We start from the raw sequence: 20620 nt of genomic DNA, 5'->3' as shown, positions 1-20620 counted from the left end.
GGCCAGCTTGTAAGCTGCCTTGACCTCTACTACTCTCTCCTCCTGTGCTCTTAGCTGTTGTGCGAGGCGGGCGCTTTTCTCCTGTACCCTCGCTTCATGCAACTTTGCCTCAGTAACCTGACATTCCAGGTACTCTATTTTAGCCTGATGTTGGCTGGCTACAGTTTGGCATTCCTGGTTCAGCGCGTGAAGTGCTGCGATAAGTTTTTCCCCACCCATGGTCTTTTCCTCTATCTCTGAAGCCTGGGTTTTGATCTTGGCTGCCTGTGCTGCAACGACCTTGTCCAAAATCTGGACTTGTCTTTTGTAGCACATCAGCCACACTGCCTTCTCTAATGACTTCTTTTGTTCTTTGCTCTCTGTCCACCTGATGGCTGCGTCTACCGGACGCTCATCCCGTAAGAGATCGGAAATCCACTGCTTAGTGAGATTTATCTTGCCAAAAACATAATCCGCTATCCTCTCATCCATTACATTTTGTCCATTTAAACCTGGGTCTAATATATTGCAATCCTGCTTCCAGTGTCCTGCCGTGGTCGCCATTTTCAGTAAGGGGTTTTTAGATTGCAGAGGCTTCTCTCTCTAGAGGCCTCTCTCCCTTGCACAATAAAACCTTGAGTGGTTCGAACCACTCGCCCCTTAGGTTCTATACACTGGTCTTTGAGGCAGGAACTACAATGCAGAGAACACTCTATAGACGAAATTGAATTAAAACAAAATGAAATTTTATTGCATAAAGGAACAGAATTGAATGTAAGCCAATAAGGTACATGGGAGGGAAAAACAAATCATAATACAGGACTAACCAACATATATACAGGCATGTTATCTCGAAATGGGGAAACACACGGAACATCGAGGGACAACAACTCATAATTAATTATACCCAAAATGCCCACCCCCTAAGCCTAGCTAGATCAGGTTATGAGGGGCCAGAAACATGCTCACCAATCCAATGAGAAAATATAAGATTTTGAAAGGCCTGCGTTTTGATCCTCTCACGCGTCCTGTCTCCACGTGGTCAATGCTGCGGGCTGTGACACTCTCTCTTCTTCCTCGAGGTCAAGGTCACAGACAGGCTGGATGCTGGCGGGCCTGGACGGCAGCGTGGACGGAGACCACCTATTTGATCATGGTCAAATAGGTTTCTTCGCAGAGCCCAGCTAGTTTACCATTTTCAGATCGGTTTCTTCTGAAGGGCTGCTGTCCCTCGTCTCGTCAACGGCCCGGGGTTTGTCGATGATCTCCCGATGGTTACCCTGGGGCGGGATGCAGACTCGAATCACCTTCTTGGCTTGTCTCCGGATCGACTTTCCTCCACGGCTCTCGAAAAAGCAAGCTAGCTCAAAAAGCTGCCAGCTGCTAGCTCCAGGCTGCAAAAGCTACCGATGGCTACCCCGGGACTCCAGTTATACTTTTCCGTGGAGGCCCTTATCTCCCGCCAAATCAAGGTTCATCTTTGTTTAACTTTTGGCGGGCTTGTAGCACAGCGGGGTAGTCTTTGTTTTTTTAAAATATCTTCGAATGGCCGGTACCGTCCATCTCTGGTCTGGAACGACCCGGTATTGTCTTTAATGTCCCGAGGCAGCGAGGCCCAGAGCCCCGAGAGCGGAGAGGCAGTGGACCTGCGAGGGAGCACCAGAGGTGGCGGAGGACAAAAGGTGCAGCCTGAGGCAGCGAGGCCCAGAGCCTCGAGAGTGGAGAGGCGGCGGACCTGCGAGGGAGCACCAGAGGCAGCGGAGGATAAAAGGAGCAGCCCGAGGCAGTGAGGCCCAGAGCTCCGAGAGCGGATAGGCGGCGGACCTGCGAGGGAGCACCAGAGGCGGCAGTGGATAAAAGGAGCAGCCTGAGGCAGAGAGGCCCAGAGTCCCGAGAGCGGAGAGGCGGCGCACCTGCAAGGGAGCACCAGAGGCGGCGGAGGATAAAACGAGCAGCCCGAGGCAGCGAGGCCCAGAGCCCCGAAAGCGGAGAGGCGGCGGACCTCCGAGGGAGCACCAGAGGCGGCTTACCAATCCAGGTTCCGGGAGAGGGAAGCAAAAAGTAATTGAGTGTGACATCACCAAGAATCAGGTAAGTGTTTGGTTGGTGAGTATTTTCTTTCTAAATTTTTCTAAACTTAAATTTTGTGGTTTCTAGGGTCTCTGTTGTGTAGCGGGGTACACTATTAAGCAAGGGCCTTCCAGTATATCATTTAATTGAAGTGAAATTGGTGGGATTCATTTAGTTTTAATTAATTAATTAAAGGGTAAGTCATGGCAGGACAGCCCAGCCCCGTAGTATGCTCCTCCTGCTCTATGTGGGAAATCAGGGACGCTTCCTGCGTTCCTGATGACTGTGAGTGTGGGAAGTGTGTCCAGCTGCAGCTACTGACAGACCGCATTGCGGCACTGGAGCTGCGGATGGATTCATTTTGGAGCATTCGCGATGCTGAGGACGTCGTGAATATCACATTTAGTGAGTTAGTCACACCACAGGTAAAGGGTGTACAGGCATGAAGGGAATGGGTGACCAGCAGGCAGAGTAAGAGGCACAGGCAGGTAGTGCAGGAATCCCCTGTGGCCATCCCCCTCTCAAACAGATATACCACTTTGAATACTGTTGGGGGGATGACTCATCAGGGGAAGGCAGCAGCAGCCAACTTTCTGGCACCAAGGGTGGCTGTGCTGCACAGGCTGGGATGAAAAAGAGTGGAAGAGCTATAGTGATAGGGGACTCAATTGTAAGGGGAATAGATAAGCGTTTTTGCGGCCGCAATCGAGACTCCAGGATGTGGTGTTGCCTCCCTGGTGCAAGGGTCAAGGACGTCTCGGAGCGGCTGCAGAACATTGTGGAGGGGGAGGGCGAACAGCCAGTTGTCGTGGTGCACATAGGCACCAACGATATAGATAAAAAATGGGATGAGGTCCTAAAAGCAGAATATAGGGAGTTAGGAGGTAAATTAAAAATTAGGACCTCAAAGGTAGTAATCCCAGGATTGCTACCAGTGCCACGTGCTAGTCAGAGTAGAAATAGGAGGATATTTCAAATGAATACGTGGCTGGAGGAATGGTGCAAGGGGGAGGGATTCAAATTCCTTGGACATTGGAACCGGTTCTGGGAGAGGTGGGACCAGCACAAACAGGACGGTTTGCACCTGGGCAGGGCCGGGACCGAAGTCCTAGGGGGAGTGTTTGCTAGTGCTTTTGGGGAGAGTTTAAACTAAAGTGGTAGGGGGTTGGGAACCAGAGGAGGGAGACAGAGGAAAGGGAAACAAGGAAAAAAGCAAAAGACAGGAAGGAGAAAAGCAAAATTAGAAGGCAAAGAACTCAACGGTTTAAATCAAACATGGTCACAGTAAATAATAATTCATATAGGTCTGAGAGCATTAAAAAAACAAGCCTGAAGGCTTTGTGTCTTAATGCAAGGAGCATTCGGAACAAGGTGGATGAATTAGCTGCGCAAATAGAGGTAAACGAATATGATTTGATTAGGATTACAGAAACATGGCTCCAGGGTGGCCAAGGCTGGGAACTCAACATCCAGGGGTATTCAATATTTAGGAAGGATAGGCAAAAAAGAAAGGGAGGTGGGGTAGCATTGCTGGTTAAAGAGGGGATTAACACAATTGAAAGGAAGGGTATTAACACTGATGATGCAGAATCTGTATGGGTAGAACTGAGAAATATCAAGGGGCAGAAAACATTAGTAGGAGTGGTATATAGACCTCCAAACAGTAATACAGAGGTTGTGGATGGCATTAAAAGGGAAATTAAAGAAGCATGCAGTAAGGGCACAGTAGTCATCATGGGTGATATTAATTTACATATAGATTGGGCTAACCAAATTAGTAAAAATACTGTGGAGGAGGAATTCCTAGAATGTTTACGGGATGGTTTTCTGGAACAATATGTCAGGGAACCAACCAGAGGTCAGGCCATCTTAGACTGGGTATTATGTAATGAGAGAGGATTAATTAGCAATCTTGTTGTACGAGGCCCCTTGGTTCAGAGCGATCATAATATGATAGAATTCTTCATTAGGATGGAGAGTGAAGTAGTTGACTCGGAGACTAGGGTCCTGAATTTAAATAAAGGAAACTACGATCGTATGAGGCACGAATTGGGTAGGATTCATTGGGGAATGTCACTCAAAGGGTTGACGGTGGATAGGTAATGGGGTGACTCAACCGTGGCTAACAAGGGAAATTAGGGATAGCATAAGATCCAAGGAGAGAGCATACAAATCGGCCAGAAAAAGCGGTAACCCTGAGGATTGCGAGCAGTGTAGGATTCAACAAAGGATGACAAAGGGATTAATTAAGAAGGGGAAAATAGAATACAAAAGTAAGCTTGCAGGGAACATAAAAACTGACTGCAAGAGCTTTTAAAGGTATGTGAAGAGAAAAAGATTAGTGAAATCAAGTGTAGGTCCCTTGCAGTCAGAAGCAGGGCAAGTTATAATGGGGAACAAAGAAATGGCAGACCAATTAAATGCATATTTTGGTTCTGTCTTCACAAAAGAGGACACAAATAACCTCCCAGAGATGTTGGAGAACATAGGGTCTGATGAGAGGGAGGGACTGAAAGAAATCAGTATTTGTAGGGGAATAGTGTTAGGGAAATTGACGGGATTGAAGGCCGATAAATCCCCAGCGCCTGATAATCTACATCCTAGGGTAATTAAGGAGGTGGCCCTAGAAATAATAGATGCATTGCTGATCATCTTCCAAAATTCACTGGAATCTGGAAATGTACCCATGGATTGGAGGGTAGCTAATGTTACCCCACTATTCAAAAAGGGTGGTAGAGAGAAAGTGGAGAATTACAGACCGGTAAGCCTGACATCGGTAGTGGGGAAAATGCTAGAGTCCATTATAAAGGATGTAATAGCTGAGCACTTGGAAAACAGTGACAGGATCGGACAAAGTCAACATGGATTTACAAAAGGTAAATCATGCTTGACTAATCTACTGGAATTTTTTGAGGATGTAACTGGGATAATAGATAAGGGAGAAGCAGTAGATGTGGTGTATTTGGACTTTCAAGAGGCTTTCGATAAGGTCCCGCATAAGAGATTAGCATGTAAAGTTAAGGCACATGGGATTGGGGGCAAGGTATTGACTTGGATAGAGAACTGGTTGGCGGACAGAAAGCAGAGAGTAGGAATTAACGGGTCTTTTTCCGAGTGGCAGGCAGTGACTAGTGGGGTACTGCAGGGATCGGTCCTTGGACCCCAGCTATTCACAATATACATTAATGATCTAGATAAGGGAACTAGATGTAATATCTCCAAGTTTGCAGACGACACAAAGCTGGGTGGGCGTGTGTGCTGCGAAGAGGATACCGAGAAGCTCCAGGATGATTTGGACAGGTTGGGTGATTGGGCAGAAGCATGGCAGATGCAATATAACGTGGATAAATGCGAGGTTATCCACTTTGGTGTCAAAAACAGAAAGGCAGACTATTATCTGAATGGCAATAGATTGGGCGAAGGGGAAGTGCAACGAGACCTGGGTGTCCTTGTGCACCAGTCGCTGAAGGCATGGAGGTGCAGCAGGCGGTGAAGAAGGCAAATGGTATGTTGGCCTTTATAGCGAAAGGGTTTGAGTACAGGAGCAAGGATGTCCTGCTGCAGTTGTACAGGGCCTTGGTGAGACCACACCTTGAGTACTGAGTGCAGTTTTGGTCACCTTATCTGAGGAAGGATGTTCTTGCCATGGAAGGAGTTCAGCGAAGATTCACAATGCTGATCCCTGGGATGGCAGGAATGACGTATGAAGAGAGACTGGGTCGATTGGGCTTATACTCACTGGAGTTTAGAAGAATGAGAGGGGATCTCATTGAAACTTATAAAATTCTGACAGGTCTGGACAAACTAGATACAGGTAGAATGTTCCTGATGGTCAGAGAGTCCAGAACCAGGGATCATAGTCTAAGGATAAGGGGCAAGCCATTTAGGACAGAGATGAGGAAGAATTTCTTCACCCAGAGAGTGGTGAACCTGTGGAATTCTCTACCACAGAAGGCGGTTGAGGCCAAGTCTTTAAATATATTCAAGAAGGAGTTAGATATATTTCTTAGAGCTAAAGGTATCAAGGGATATGGGGAGAAGGCAGGTACAGGGTACTGAGTTTGGATGATCAACTATGATCACATCGAATGGCGGAGCAGGCTCGAGGGGCCGAGTGGCCTACTCCTGCTCCTATCTTCTATGTTTCTTCTATATTTCTGATGTCTTAAACGGTGCTTGATGTTCCCCCTATGAACATGAAACTGTTTCCCTTTGTCTGGGTAAACATTTTGATGGCCTTTATCTACAGGCCGATCTGATCGGATCTGCATCCAATCTATATGAATGGGGTTCTGTCTGGTTTCGTTTTCCCTGCCTTCCAGAACCTACTGTGGGCTGAATCCACAAAAGATGCCTGGGGACTGCAGGAACCATTTTAAAGTGTCCCAAAAGCTGGTCACGGGGTCTGGCGGCCATTTTGTGTGTCCCTTTTTCTGGGCTTCTTTTTAAAACAGTCTTTCAAAATTAAGGCCTTTTCTGCCAATAGACCCTTATAGGGCAATGTTCAATTTTGTGAATTCTACAACTGATCCTCCCTCCTTACAGGGATGGACCAAAACCCATTTGAAATACCCAGCACCGAGAAAGTGGTCACGGATGCTGGAATTCTCCTGATGAGGTCGGCAACTGCTGCTACTGTGGGTGCACAGGCTGGGATGTTACTATTGAGCACGCGATAGTCCACCGTGGCCCTCCATGAATTGTCCGGCTTTCTGACCGGCCATAATGGAGAATTCACATTGGTAGCTATCGTTCTCAGAACTCCCTGCTGCACTAACGAGGACATGGCTGCTTCCATGTCCGGTTCTGCTTCCCTGTGGAAGTTATACTGTTTCTGTAGTCGGGACATGGGGTCCCCGTCTACGCTGACCTTAAACCCTGTAACCCTCCCGCAGTCGTGCTTGTGAGTGGCAAAGGTGGCCAGGTGGGCCTGCACAAATGCCTGGAACTCTGGTGGGGTGTTGCTGACCATGAGCCCGAGGTTATAATCGACTTTGGGCTTCATGGTGCAGAGGGTCCCCTTCCCCTCCTTTCCCGGGATTACTATGATCTTGTGGCGACACGCCACCACTGGACATAATCCGCTCACGGCGGCACAGACAGTCTAAGCAGAAGCCCCCAGCCGGGGGCCCTTTCCTCCAGCAACTTGTTTCCCGCAGGGATAGGCTGCCGGGAGCACTTCCTGTCTGGGAAGTATTTAAGTGGATGTGTGGGCTTTTCTAGTTCCTGTTTACCATGTGGTCAGAATAAAGCAGTTGTGTTTTCAATAGCTCTGTCTCGACTCCCATGTTTGCCGCGGTATCTCAACACTGGTGACCCCGACGCTCAGGACGAATCCTAAGTTAGCATGGCGGATACAAACGTAGTCACGGTTAAATTACCTGACTTTTGGGAGAACCTCGCCGAAGCCTGGTTCATTCAAGCTGAGTCCAGATTCCGGCTGAAAGGCATTACAGTCGACGCCATGAAGTACGACTACCTCGTCGCCTCGCTCACCTACGCTACAGTCCCCAAGGTTTGGGCAGCGCTGCAGAATCCACCAACGGAGGGCAAGTACGAGCATCTGAAGGCTGCGCTACTTAAAACATTTCAAAGTCCTCTTACCAGCGCCACTGCCAACTCCTGGACCTCCCCGGCCTTGGTGACGCTTCACCATCAGACCTGCTTTCCCACATGCTGTCCCTCTCCGACGACAAAAATCCCGGCGCCCTTTTTCGCACGCTTTTCATTCGGCAGCTCCCCGCCAGCATCCGCCCGCTCCTTGTGGAGTCTGACTCCACGGACCTGAATGAGATAGCCGAAAAGGCCGACCGGCTGCTCTCTGCACAGGCCACTCGCGACGTCGCGCCCGACCTCACGGCAACGACCACGCGGTCTTCCCGGGCCGCTAGGCCCGACCGCCCTACCACTCCGTGTCACTGCTACTACCACACCCGTTTTGGCGCTAGGGCTCAACGCTGCATGCCACCGTGTTCCTTCAAAACCCCCCCGCACCGGCCCCCGCGATGGCCGCGGGGCAGAAGCAGCCCCTACTGTACGTCACTGACGACAGAACCAACCGCCGATTTCTGTGCGACACAGGGGCCCAGCACAGCATCACACCCGCCTCCGCCCTCGAGATACAATGCGGCACACGGGGTATCACACTGGCTGCAGCCAACGGCTCTGAAATCCGCACATATGGCACCCGCATGGTCACGCTCGACCTCGCGGGCCGCCGCTACCGCTGGGAGTTCCTGACAGCCAAGGTCCTCTGCCCACTCATTGGCGCCGACTTCCTACGCGCCCACGGCCTCCTTGTCGACATTCCGAGGCACCGCCTCGTCGACATCAACACTATGGCCCCCATCCCCGGCGCCTTTACCCTGGCCCGTTCGACCGGCCCGACGACCTACTGCCTCGCCAGAGCCACGGACGACTACTCGGCACTCCTAGCTGAGTTTCCCGCCCTCACTAACCCGACCTTCTCGGCCAAAGCCGCCAAGCATGGTGTGGAACACTATATCCCCACCACCGGACCCCCAGTTTCTGCCCATGCCCGCAGACTCAACCCGGCCAAGCTGGAAATCGCGCGGGCCGAGTTTACCAACATGGAACAACTCGGCATCATCCGCCGCTCCAGCAGCCCTTGGGCCTCGCCCCTCCACATCGCCCCCAAGCCAGGCGGAGGCTGGCGCCCTTGCGGGGACTACCGCCGCCTCAATGACGCCACCACCCACGATCGTTACCCGGTGCCACACATCCAGGACTTCTCGGCCCGACTGGCCGGACGAACCGTCTTTTCCAAAGTCGACCTGGTGCGCGGTTACCACCAAGTCCCCGTACACCCCGCGGACATCCCCAAAACGGCCGTCATCACCCCATTCGGCCTGTTCGAGTTCCTGAGGATGCCCTTCGGCCTCAAGAATGCAGCACAGGCTTTCCAGCGCCTTATGGACTCAGTCCTCCGGGACCTCAACTTCCTATTCGTCTAACTAGACGACATTCTCGTGGCCAGCTCCTCCAAACAGGAACACCTCGAACACCTTCGCATCCTGTTCGGGCGCCTAGCACAACACGGGCTCATCCTCAGCCCGGCGAAGTGCCAATTCGGCCTAACCGAGATCGATTTTCTCGGTCACCACATCACCCCTGCTGGGGCCGTCCCCCTGCCCAACAAGGTGCAGGCCGTCCAGCAATTCCCCCGCCCCACAACCATCAAGGGCCTCCAGGAGTTCCTCGGGATGGTGAACTTCTACAACAGGTTCATCCCCAGAGCCGCAGCCCTTATGAAGCCCCTATACGACTCCCTCCGAGGAAAATCTGGCAAGATGGACATAGCCTGGACCACTGACACAGCAGCCGCCTTCGACGCCACCAAAAACGCGCTCGCCGACGCCACTCTGCTCGCGCACCCGAGGGCCGATGCCCGGGTCGCGCTCACCACCGACGCCTCCGACCACGCGGTCGGGGCCGTGTTCGAGCAGTGGGTCAATGGCGCGTGGCAGCCACTTGCCTTCTACAGCCGCCAACTGCGCCCCCCGGAGGTCAAATACGCCACTTTCGACCGCGAGCTTCTCGCACTCCACCTGTCGGTCCGCCATTTCAGGTTCCTCCTGGAAGGCCGCCCCTTCACCGCGTATGTGGACCACAAGCCACTCACATACGCGATGGGCAAGCACACCGAACCCTGGTCCGCTAGGCAGCAACGCCAGCTCGCGGCCGTCTCCGAGTTTACTACGGACATTCAGCACGTCTCCGGTAGAGACAACGTGGTCGCCGACTGCCATTCCCGTCCCGCCGTCTGTGCGAATCACCTCGCGGTCGACTACGCACAACTAGCAGCGGCCCAGCTCACGGACCCAGACCTCCTCTCGGCGGCTACCAGCCTGCCAGGGCTACGCCTAGCCAAGGTCGCGCACGGGCCCGAAGCCACGGCAGTCACGTGAGACGTCTCACTCGGCCAACCCAGGCCGGTCGTCCCTGAGACCTGGCGCCGCCGCGTCTTCGACGCGCTCCACGGGCTCTCTCACCCGGGTTCCCGCGCATCCATCAAACTCCTCTCCAAGTGGTTCGTCTGGCGCGGCCTTAGCAGAGATGTTCAGACTTGGGCCACCTCCTGCCTCGCCTGCCAACGGGCTAAGGTACAGCTGCACACCAAAGCACCCCTGGGAGACTTCGAGGTACCCAGCCGCCGCTTCGACCACGTACACGTCGACATCGTCGGTCCCCTGCCGCCATCGCAAGGCCAAACTTATCTCCTCACGATGGTCGACCGCTGCACACGCTGGCCTGAGGCAGTGCCGCTGACCTCCACCACCACAGCCGACATCGCCAGGGCGTTCGTTAACACCTGGGTTGCGAGGTTCGGCGTACCGGCCAACATAACCTCCGACAGAGGCGCCCAGTTCACCTCCGAACTCTGGACGGCCACAGCACACAACCTCGGGGTGACGCTCCACTGCACCACGGCGTACCACCCGCAGGCCAACGGACGTTGTGAACGCTTCCACAGGTCACTCAAGGCCTCACTCCGCGCCGGCCTGCAGGACAGTACCTGGACTGACCGCCTACCGTGGGTGCTACTCGGCCTACGCACCACGGTCAAGGAAGACCTCCAGTCCTCGGCAGCGGAGTTAGTCTACGGACAACCGCTGCGCGTCCCAGGCGAATTCCTTCCGGAGCCTACCAAGTCTTGGTCGGCCGAACAGCAGCGGCTCGACTCTTTCTCTTCCACTCAGCAGTTCGCCCCACTTCCGGTCAACTGACACGGCGAACTCGCACCTCACGTCCCGCCAAATTTACAGCAGGCGCACTTCGTCTTCGTGCGACACGACGCGCACCGTGGGCCCCTGCGACCCCCGTACGACGGTCCGTACGAGGTACTACAAACCGGGGACAAGGTATTCAAGCTGCGACTCGGCGACAGGGTCGAGACAGTCTCCATCGACCGGCTCAAACCAGCACACACAGAACCAGGGGAACAGGTCCCCGTGGCCCAGCCTCCAGCCAGAGGCCGCCCCCCCGGCAAGCCAGCACAGCCGGCGGCGAAGCGCCCGACCCAACCAACCAGACCGGCGACCACTCAGAGCCGCTGCGGCAGAACCATTAGACCACCGTCACGACTCGTCCACTCCTCCTAAGCGGATTCTGGGGGGAGCTCTGTGGCGACACGCCACCACTGGACATAATCCACTCACGGCAGCACAGACAGTCTAAGCAGAAGCCCCCAGCCGGGGGCCCTTTCCTCCAGCAACTTGTTTCCCGCAGGGACAGGCTGCCGGGAGCATTTCCTGTCTGGGAAGTATTTAAGTGGATGTGCGGGCTTTTCTAGTTCCTGTTTGCCATGTGGTCAGAATAAAGCAGTTGTGTTTTCAATAGCTCTGTCTCGACTCCCACGTTTGCCGCGGTATCTCAACAATCTCTCCGTTCTTTACTTCACCTGCCCCCCAAAGTCAGTGATTCCTCAAATGCACTAGCATCCCATGGCCTACGATAAAGTCGGCTCCCAGGACCCCTCTTCCACCCTCCATGTCCCATTTCATTAGGACACAGGTCCACTTGGAGCGGAGCGGTCCTAAACGAATGGCGAGCGGGCTGGAAAATGAGCCAGCCTGTTCCCTACCCGTGAACCCTGATATGCTGTATGGGATGACGCTGGAGAGAGGTGAGGTGGTGGGGTTAGCTGATTAGACCATGGTGCATGATGCCCCCGTGTCTAACAGATAGGTCATTGTCAGCTTCTCCACCTCCATCTCCAAAAGTGGTCTTTTCCACTCATCATATCAGCGAGGACACAGATAAACAGGCTGCGCTGGCTCTAGTTGGATGGGCCGGATGGGGTGAGAGCACCGGTGGCGGCTGCTACTCTCCCCTGGCCAGTCAGTAAGGACCTCATGGCATCCAAAAGTGACTCGACCTCTGCGGAAGGGGTCCCTGCCCCTGCCTTTTGGGCTGGGGCTGTGGGATGCTTTCCCTTGTTATCTTTCCAAGGGTTTTTGCACTCATTCCGCCAGTGACCATTCTTCCCACACCCATAACAATTGGTCTTGGTGTTGGGGGGGTTACTCCCTTCCTGGTGCCACACTTTCCTACCCGGTCCGGGATTTACCTCATGCACCTTTCCCTTGGGTGGGTGTGCATTGGCTCCCCTACCGTTTTTGTAAGCCAGAGTGAGCTGCCTAATTACCGTAAGTTCGGTGGTCTGGGGATTTTTGAAATCAAACCAGGCTTTTGCCTTGGCCCGGACCTGTGACAAGCTGTTCGCCACCAGGCAATGGAGCCAATGCATCAGGGAATCCCCACTCAGGAACGCCCGGTCTGGCATCCCAGGACAGGCCCTCGGGTACACCGGCCACAGCCGGTCCGCAAAAGCCTGCGGGGTTTCCCCTGAGAGCTGGATCGTCTTCTCCACATGGGAGAAAGGACTTCCCTCAACCATCCCCATGGCCTCCAGAACCACATCTCTGAGCTCCTCATACCCGCACTGCCCCCTTTTACACTCGTCAGAGAGGGATTGGAGGAGACAACTCTCCAGGGAGAATAGCAGCATTTTGGCCTTCTCAGCATCATCGCGGTCGCTGATGCTGGCCATTTGCATTACTTCCCTGAAGTGGATCGAGGGGTCTCCCTTTTCGGAAAGCCTCGGGAGATGGCTGACCATAGCCCTAAGCTGTTGGGTGTTAAAGGGTAATACGAACTGGTTTTGGAGGGTTCCCTCAATGTCGCCATTGCCGGGTGGGCTGAACCTCCGATGGTGTGCTGGGAACATCTGTCCCGGCTCCGACCTCTCAGGCAGGGGTTACTCTACCTCTGCCTCCACCTCTGGCTCCACTCCGGGCTCCACCCCGGGTTCCACCCCCATTTGCTGCCAAACCTCGCTCAAACTTGGCGCTATGGGTGGTGGTCGTGAGGTCTCCTCTCTCTCAACCGGGTCGTCCCTATACACTACCGGTCACGTTGGAACTGTCCTCCCCTCGTTCCCCATACAATCTGCTTGGCCTGCCTTTGGGCTTATGAGGCATACCATGCCTTTTGCCTTCCGGATGGCCCGGCTCAGATTTTCTATCCTCTCTTTGCAGGGGCCGTGGTCTGCCTCCTCAAACCCCTGTTCGCTCGCTAGCTTATACATTGCCTTTACCTCCTGTACTTTCTCTTCCTGTTCCCTAATCTGCCTTGCCAAGCGGGCATTCTTCTCCCGCAACCTTAACTCATTTCCCTCGGCCTTGGTGAATTGGCACCATAGATATTCCAACTGGGCCTTGTGTTCTCCCACTAAATGCACTCTCTCCTGATTCAGAGCCTGCAAAGCAACTAATAACGTCTCCCCTGCAAGACCCGTATCCTGGATCTCCAGGGCTGACTCACTTAACTCGACTGCCTGTGCTGCAACGAGCCTGTCCAAAAGCTGGACATGCTTTTTAAAACACATCAGCCAAACTGCCTTCTCTAAGGACTTCTTGTGTTCCTTTCCCTCTGTCCACTTAGCTGCTGCATCTACCGGATGCCCAGCCTTTAATAGAGTGGTGATCCACTTCTTAGTGATATTCACCTTGCTAAACACATAATCAGAAATCCTTTCCTCCATCATGGTTCGCTCATCCGAACCACTGTCTACTGCATCGCAACCTTGTTGCTGGTGTCTTGCCGCGGTCGCCATTTCTGTAGGGGGTGGTATGGGGTGGCGCGTACGCCCAGTCAGTTATGCCTCTGACTGTTTATGAGCGGTTCGAATCGCCCCCACGCCCCTGGGTTCTAGACACCGAGCTTAGGTACATGGCGGCGATACAGAAAAGACTCGAGTAGACAGGTAGTTGGATGTAAGCAAAAGCCGAGATTTTTATTGAAGAAGAAAATTAACACAATCTTATGAAAATTTACCAGTGTACACTTTTACAGGCAAAATACGAAATAACTATACTTATACAGGGAATGATGAACACACGGCACATCGAGGGAAAACAATTATCTTAACAATCCCCTAATCCTTATCCAACCCCCTATACCTAACTAGATTAAGCTATGAGGTGTCATCGTCATGTGGTCTCCGGGTGCTACAAGGGCATTGTCCAAGTACAAGTACCCTGTTGAGATACTGCGGCAAACGTGGTAGTCGATACAGAGCTATTGAAAACACAACTGCTTTATTCTGACCACATGGCAAACAGGAACTAGAAAAGCCCGCACATCCACTTAAATACTTCCCAGACAGGAAGTGCTCCCGGCAGCCTGTCCCTGCGGGAAACAAGTTGCTGGAGGAAAGGGCCCCCGGCTGGGGGCTTCTGCTGAGACTGTCTGTGCCGCCGTGAGCGGATTATGTCCAGTGGTGGCGTGTCGCCACAGAGCTCCCCCCAGAATCCGCTTAGAAGGAGTGGACGAGTCGTGACAGTGGTCTAATGGTTCTGCTGCAGCGGCTCTGAGTGGTCGCCAGTCTGGTTGGTTGGGTCGGGCGGTTCGCCGCCGGCTGTGCTGGCTTGCCGGGGGGACGGCCTCTGGCTGGAGGCTGGGCCACGGGGACCTGTTCCCCTGGTTCTGTGTGTGCTGGTTTGAGCTGGTCGATGGAGACTGTCTCGACCCTGTCGCCAAGTCGCAGCTTGAATACCTTGTCCCCGGTTTGTAGTACCTCGTACGGACCGTCGTACGGGGGTCGCAGGGGCCCGCGGTGCGCGTCGTGTCGCACGAAGACGAAGCGCGCCTGCTGTAAGTTTGGCGGGACGTGAGGTGCGAGTTCGCCGTGTCGGTTGACCGGAAGTGGGGCGAACTGCTGAGTGGAAGAGAAAGAGTCGAGCCGCTGCTGTTCGGCCGACCAAGACTTGGTAGGCTCCGGAAGGAATTCACCTGGGACGCGCAGCGGTTGTCCGTAGGCTAACTCCGCTGCCGAGGACTGGAGGTCTTCCTTGACCGCGGTGCGTAGGCCGAGTAGCACCCACGGTAGGCGGTCAGTCCAGGTACTGTCCTGCAGGCCGGCGCGGAGTGAGGCCTTGAGTGACCTGTGGAAGCGTTCACAAAGTCCGTTGGCCTACGGGTGGTACGCCGTGGTGCGGTGGAGCGTCACCCCGAGGTTGCGTGCTGTGGCCGTCCAGAGTTCGGAGGTGAACTGGGCGCCTCTGTCGGAGGATATGTCGGCCGGTACGCCGAACCTCGCAACCCAGGTGTTAACGAACGCCCTGGCGATGTCGTCTGTGGTGGTGGAGGTCAGCGGCACTGCCTCAGGCCAGCGTGTGTAGCGGTCGACCATCGTGAGGAGATTAGTTTGGCCTTGCGATGGCGGCAGGGGACCGACGATGTCGACGTGTACGTGGTCGAAGCGGCGGCTGGGTACCTCGAAGTCTCCCAGGGGTGCTTTGGTGTGCAGCTGTACCTTAGCCCGTTGGCAGGCGAGGCAGGAGGTGGCGCAAGTCCGAAAATCTCTGCTAAGGCCGCGCCAGACGAAGCGCTTGGAGAGGAGTTTGATGGATGCGCGGGAACCCGGGTGAGAGAGCCCGTGGAGCGCGTCGAAAACGCGGCGGCGCCAGGTCTCAGGGACGACCGGCCTGGGTTGGCCGAGTGAGACGTCGAACGTGACTGCCATGGCTTCGGGCCCGTGCGCGACCTTGGCTAGGCGTAGCCCTGGCAGGCTGGTAGCCGCCGAGAGGAGGTCTGGGTCCGTGAGCTGGGCCGCTGCTAGTTGTGCGTAGTCGACCGCGAGGTGATTCGCACAGACGGCGGGACGGGAAAGGCAGTCGGCGACCACGTTGTCTCTACCGGAGACGTGGTGAATGTCCGTAGTAAACTCGGAGACGGCCGCGAGCTGGCGTTGCTGCCTAGCGGACCAGGGTTCGGTGTGCTTGGCCATCGTGTATGTGAGTGGCTTGTGGTCCACATACGCGGTGAAGGGGCGGCCTTCCAGGAGGAAACTGAAATGGCGGACCGACAGGTGGAGTGCGAGAAGCTCGCGGTCGAAAGTGGCGTATTTGACCTCCGGGGGGCGCAGTTGGCGGCTGTAGAAGGCAAGTGGCTGCCACGCGCCATTGACCCACTGCTCGAACACGGCCCCGACCGCGTGGTCGGAGGCGTCGGTGGTGAGCGCGACCCGGGCATCGGCCCTCGGGTGCGCGAGCAGAGTGGCGTCGGCGAGCGCGTTTTTGGTGGCGTCGAAGGCGGCTGCCGTGTCAGTGGTCCAGGCTACGTCCATCTTGCCGGATTTTCCTCGGAGGGAGTCGTATAGGGGCTTCATAAGTGCTGCGGCTCAGGGGATGAACCTGTTGTAGAAGTTCACCATCCCGAGGAACTCCTGGAGGCCCTTGATGGTTGTGGGGCGGGGGAATTGCTGGACGGCCTGCACCTTGTTGGGCAGGGGGACGGCCCCAGCAGGGGTGATGTGGTGACCGAGAAAATCGATCTCGGTTAGGCCGAATTGGCACTTCGCCGGGCTGAGGATGAGCCCATGTTGGGCTAAGCGCCCGAACAGGATGCGAAGGTGTTCGAGGTGTTCTTGTTTGGAGGAGCTGGCCACGAGAATGTCGTCTAGATAGACGAATAGGAAGTTCAGGTCCCGGAGGACTGAGTCCATAAGGCGCTGGAAAGCCTGTGCTGCATTCTTGAGGCTGAAGGGCATCCTCAGGAACTCGAACAGGCCGAATGGGGTGATGACGGCCGTTTTGGGGATGTCCGCGGGGTGTACGGGGACTTGGTGGTAACCGCGCACCAGGTCGACTTTGGAAAAGATGGTTCGTCCGGCCAGTCGGGCCGAGAAGTCCTGGATGTGTGGCACCGGGTACCGATCGGGGGTGGTGGCGTCGTTGAGGCGGCGGTAGTCCCCGCAAGGGCGCCAGCCTCCGCCGAGCTTGGGGGCGATGTGGAGGGGCGAGGCCCAAGGGCTGCTGGAGCGGCGGATGATGCCGAGTTGTTCCATGTTGGTAAACTCGGCCCGCGCGATTTCCAGCTTGGCCGGGTTGAGTCTGCGGGCGTGGGCAGAAACTGGGGGGCCGGTGGTGTGGATATGGTGTTCCACACCGTGCTTGGCGGCTTTGGCCGAAAAGGTCGGGTTAGTGAGTGCGGGAAACTCAGCTAGGAGTGCCGAGTAGTCGTCCGTGGCTCTGGCGAGGCAATAGGTCGTCGGGCCGGCCGAACGGGCCGGGGTAAAGGCGCCGGGGATGGGGGCCATAGTGTTGATGTCGACGAGGCGGTGCCTCGGAATGTCGACATGGAGGCCGTGGGCGCGTAGGAAGTCGGCGCCAATGAGTGGGCAGAGGCCCTTGGCTGTCAGGAACTCCCAGCGGTAGCGGCGGCCCGCGAGGTCGAGCGTGACCATGCGGGTGCCATATGTGCGGATTTCAGAGCCGTTGGCTGCAGCCAGTGTGATACCCCGTGTGCCGCGTTGGATCTCGAGGGCGGAGGCGGGGGTGATGCTGTGCTGGGCCCCTGTGTCGCACAGAAATCGGCGGTTGGTTCTGTCGTCAGTGACGTACAGTAGGGGCTCCTTCTGCCCCGCGGCCATCGCGGGGGCCGGTGCGGGGGGGGGTTTGAAGGAACACGGTGGCGTACAGCATTGAGCCCTAGCACCAAAACGGGTGTGGTAGTAGCAGTGACCCGGAGTGGTAGGGCGGTCTGGCCTAGCGGCCCGGGAAGACCGCGTGGTCGTTGCCGTGAGGTCGGGCGTGACGTCGCGAGCGGCCTGTGCAGAGAGCAGCCGGTCGGCCTTTTCGGCTATCTCATTCAGGTCCGTGGAGTCAGACTCCACAAGGAGCGGGCGGATGCTGGCGGGGAGCTGCCGAATGAAAAGCGTGCGAAAAAGGGCGCCGGGATTTTTGTCGTCGGAGAGGGACAGCATGTGGGAAAGCAGGTCTGATGGTGAAGCGTCACCAAGGCCGGGGAGGTCCAGGAGTTGGCAGTGGCGCTGGTAAGAGGACTTTGAAATGTTTTAAGTAGCGCAGCCTTCAGATGCTCGTACTTGCCCTCCGTTGGTGGATTCTGCAGCGCTGCCCAAACCTTGGGGACTGTAGCGTAGGTGAGCGAGGCGACGAGGTAGTCGTACTTCGTGGCGTCGACTGTAATGCCTTTCAGCCGGAATCTGGACTCAGCTTGAACGAACCAGGCTTCGGCGAGATTCTCCCAAAATCAGGTAATTTAACCGTGACTACGTTTGTATCCGCCATGCTAGCTTAGGATTCGTCCTGAGCGTCGGGGTCACCAGTGTTGAGATACCGCGGCAAACGTGGGAGTCGAGACAGGGCTTTTGAAAACACAACTGCTTTATTCTGACCACATGGCAAACAGGAACTAGAAAAGCCCGCACATCCACTTAAATACTTCCCAGACAGGAAATGCTCCCGGCAGCCTGTCCCTGCGGGAAACAAGTTGCTGGAGGAAAGGGCCCCCGGCTGGGGGCTTCTGCTTAGACTGTCTGTGCCGCCGTGAGCGGATTATGTCCAGTGGTGGCGTGTCGCCACAACCCCAAAGTTAAAGTCTCTGCTTGGGTACTTTACCTTGCAGGAATGACGGTTCCTCTTCCTCGGCCGACAGTTTGAGTTTATATGAAGATAGTCGCAGGTCAGCTGAGACTGAAGGCCCGATGATTCGAAGCCTGTCTTCAGTCGTCTTCCTCAGTTCGTCTCCTCTTCATCTCCTCAGTTGTCTTCCTCAGTTCGTCTTGCCTCCTCACCTCGTCTCATCCCGCCTCGCCTGGCCTGAATTGTCCGTATCCACCCGATGCAGTGCCTGAGCAATTCCAGATGGAGTGGGGAAAGGCACGGGCAAAGGCTAGCGGGTAAGCGTGGGATGGGGAAAGAGCAGCAGACACAAGGGCGAGGAGCAAGGAGAGGCCAGAGGGAAGAGAAGAGCAGCGGGTGATTGCTACCTGGGTCCTTCAATTATACTCCTTACGAAAACCCTTATCTGCACGCCAAATCAGGTTAGTTCTTTGTCCCAATCTTGGCGGGCTATTTTAATTAACGGTAGCAATCTACTCTAAGTGTTTTTAGATGGCTGGTAATCACATCTATTGGCCTGATAATTGACTTGTTTTGTTATTAATACCTCTTAATGGGCCTGTCCAGCCTCGATGGCTTCCTTAAGCTGTTCCCGATTATTTATGCAAACTGCTTGATGGCCTTAACTATAGGCCTAACTGGGTTTGATCTGTCTCCAATTTGATCTAATACATAATTCAAAGTCCTGTCTGGGTTTCAAAATGCAAAGTCTCTCTTCACAGAAACTGTAGCTTTGGTTTCGATTTCTCCACGAGCTGCCTGTGCCACAGAGTCCACGTTTTAAAAATCTCACAGGCTTTCTGCCACGAGGCACGGACGCCATTTTGGATACCCTTTTTTATTAAAATGTCCATGCGGGGTCCCTTTTCTTCTTAATAATCTTTGGGGAAATGTTGAAATTTTGCGAATCGTACATCCCCGGTCCACACTGTCATAGAGTCATAGAGTTATACAGCACAGAAAGAGGCCCTTCGGCCCATTGTGTCTGCGCCATCCATCAAGCCCTGTCCAATCTAATCCCATTTTCCAGCATTTGGTCCATAGCCTTGTATGCAATGGCATTTCAAGTGCTCATCCAAATGCTTCTTGAATGTTGTGAGGGTTCCTGCCTCTACCACCCTTTCAGGCAGTGAGTTCCAGAATCCAACCACCCTCTGGGTGAAAAAGGTCCTCCTCAAATCCCCTCTAAACCTCCTGCCCCTTACCTTGAATCTATGCCCCCTTGTTATTGACCCCCCTACTAAGGGGAAAAGTTCCTCTTTATCTACCCTCTGGTCCTCTGGTCCCACTCTTCTTATTCTCTGTCACCTCCTCTGCAACCAACTCCACACCGGTCCACGCTGTCCCTGGTCCTGCTCTCTTTGTTCTCGGCCTCCTCTGCTGCCGACTGCTCCCCGGTCAATTCTGTCATCGGTTCCCGCTCTCTTTATTCTCTGTCTCCTCTGCTGCTGACTCCTCACCGGTCCATGCTGTCCTCGGGTCACGGTCTCTTTATTCTCTGTCCCCTCTGCTGCTGAATCCTCCCTGGTCCGCGCTGTCCCCGGCTCCCACTCTCTGTATTCTCTGCCTCCTCTGCTGCGGACTCCTCACCGGTCCGTGCTGTCCTCGGGTCCCGCTCTCTTTAATCTCTGTATGTGTTTTTGGTTTTTGATTGATAAAAAGGGGAAGGTTGGTGTTGTGTCTGTGTATAATAAGACACAGACTGCAGGATAACGGTACAACAGGTGTTTACTCAACGTGGCTCACACTGGAACTGATCTGTACAGATTACTACTCAGTGCTATATACAGGTGTGGTCACTGCCGGTACTGCAGTATACATGAGCTGTAAAAGATAGTTCCCCCCTTAAAGGTATATACATTACAATTCCTCCCCTTTTAGATTAACAGTACCATAACACTCATTTAACAATTAAATATCAAACTAATTACAATTAACACTTTTAACATACAACATTAGCTGAAAATAGTCTATTTATATATTCAGTCTTTGGGGAGGCTTCCTGGTCCTTTCTGGATAGCGCCTTTCCCGAGTGTCTTGCTCTTGGTGCAGAGAGGATTCTGGCCCCCTGTCGTCGGTTGGTTCATCAGCTTCCGATGCTACTGTTTCTGGGGTAGATGCGA

This window comes from Somniosus microcephalus, chromosome 6, assembly GCF_052327205.1.
Source record: "Somniosus microcephalus isolate GS21.2 chromosome 6, FLI_Smic_1.0, whole genome shotgun sequence".
Lineage (NCBI taxonomy): Eukaryota > Metazoa > Chordata > Chondrichthyes > Squaliformes > Somniosidae > Somniosus > Somniosus microcephalus.
This window is presented reverse-complemented; position numbering follows the sequence as displayed.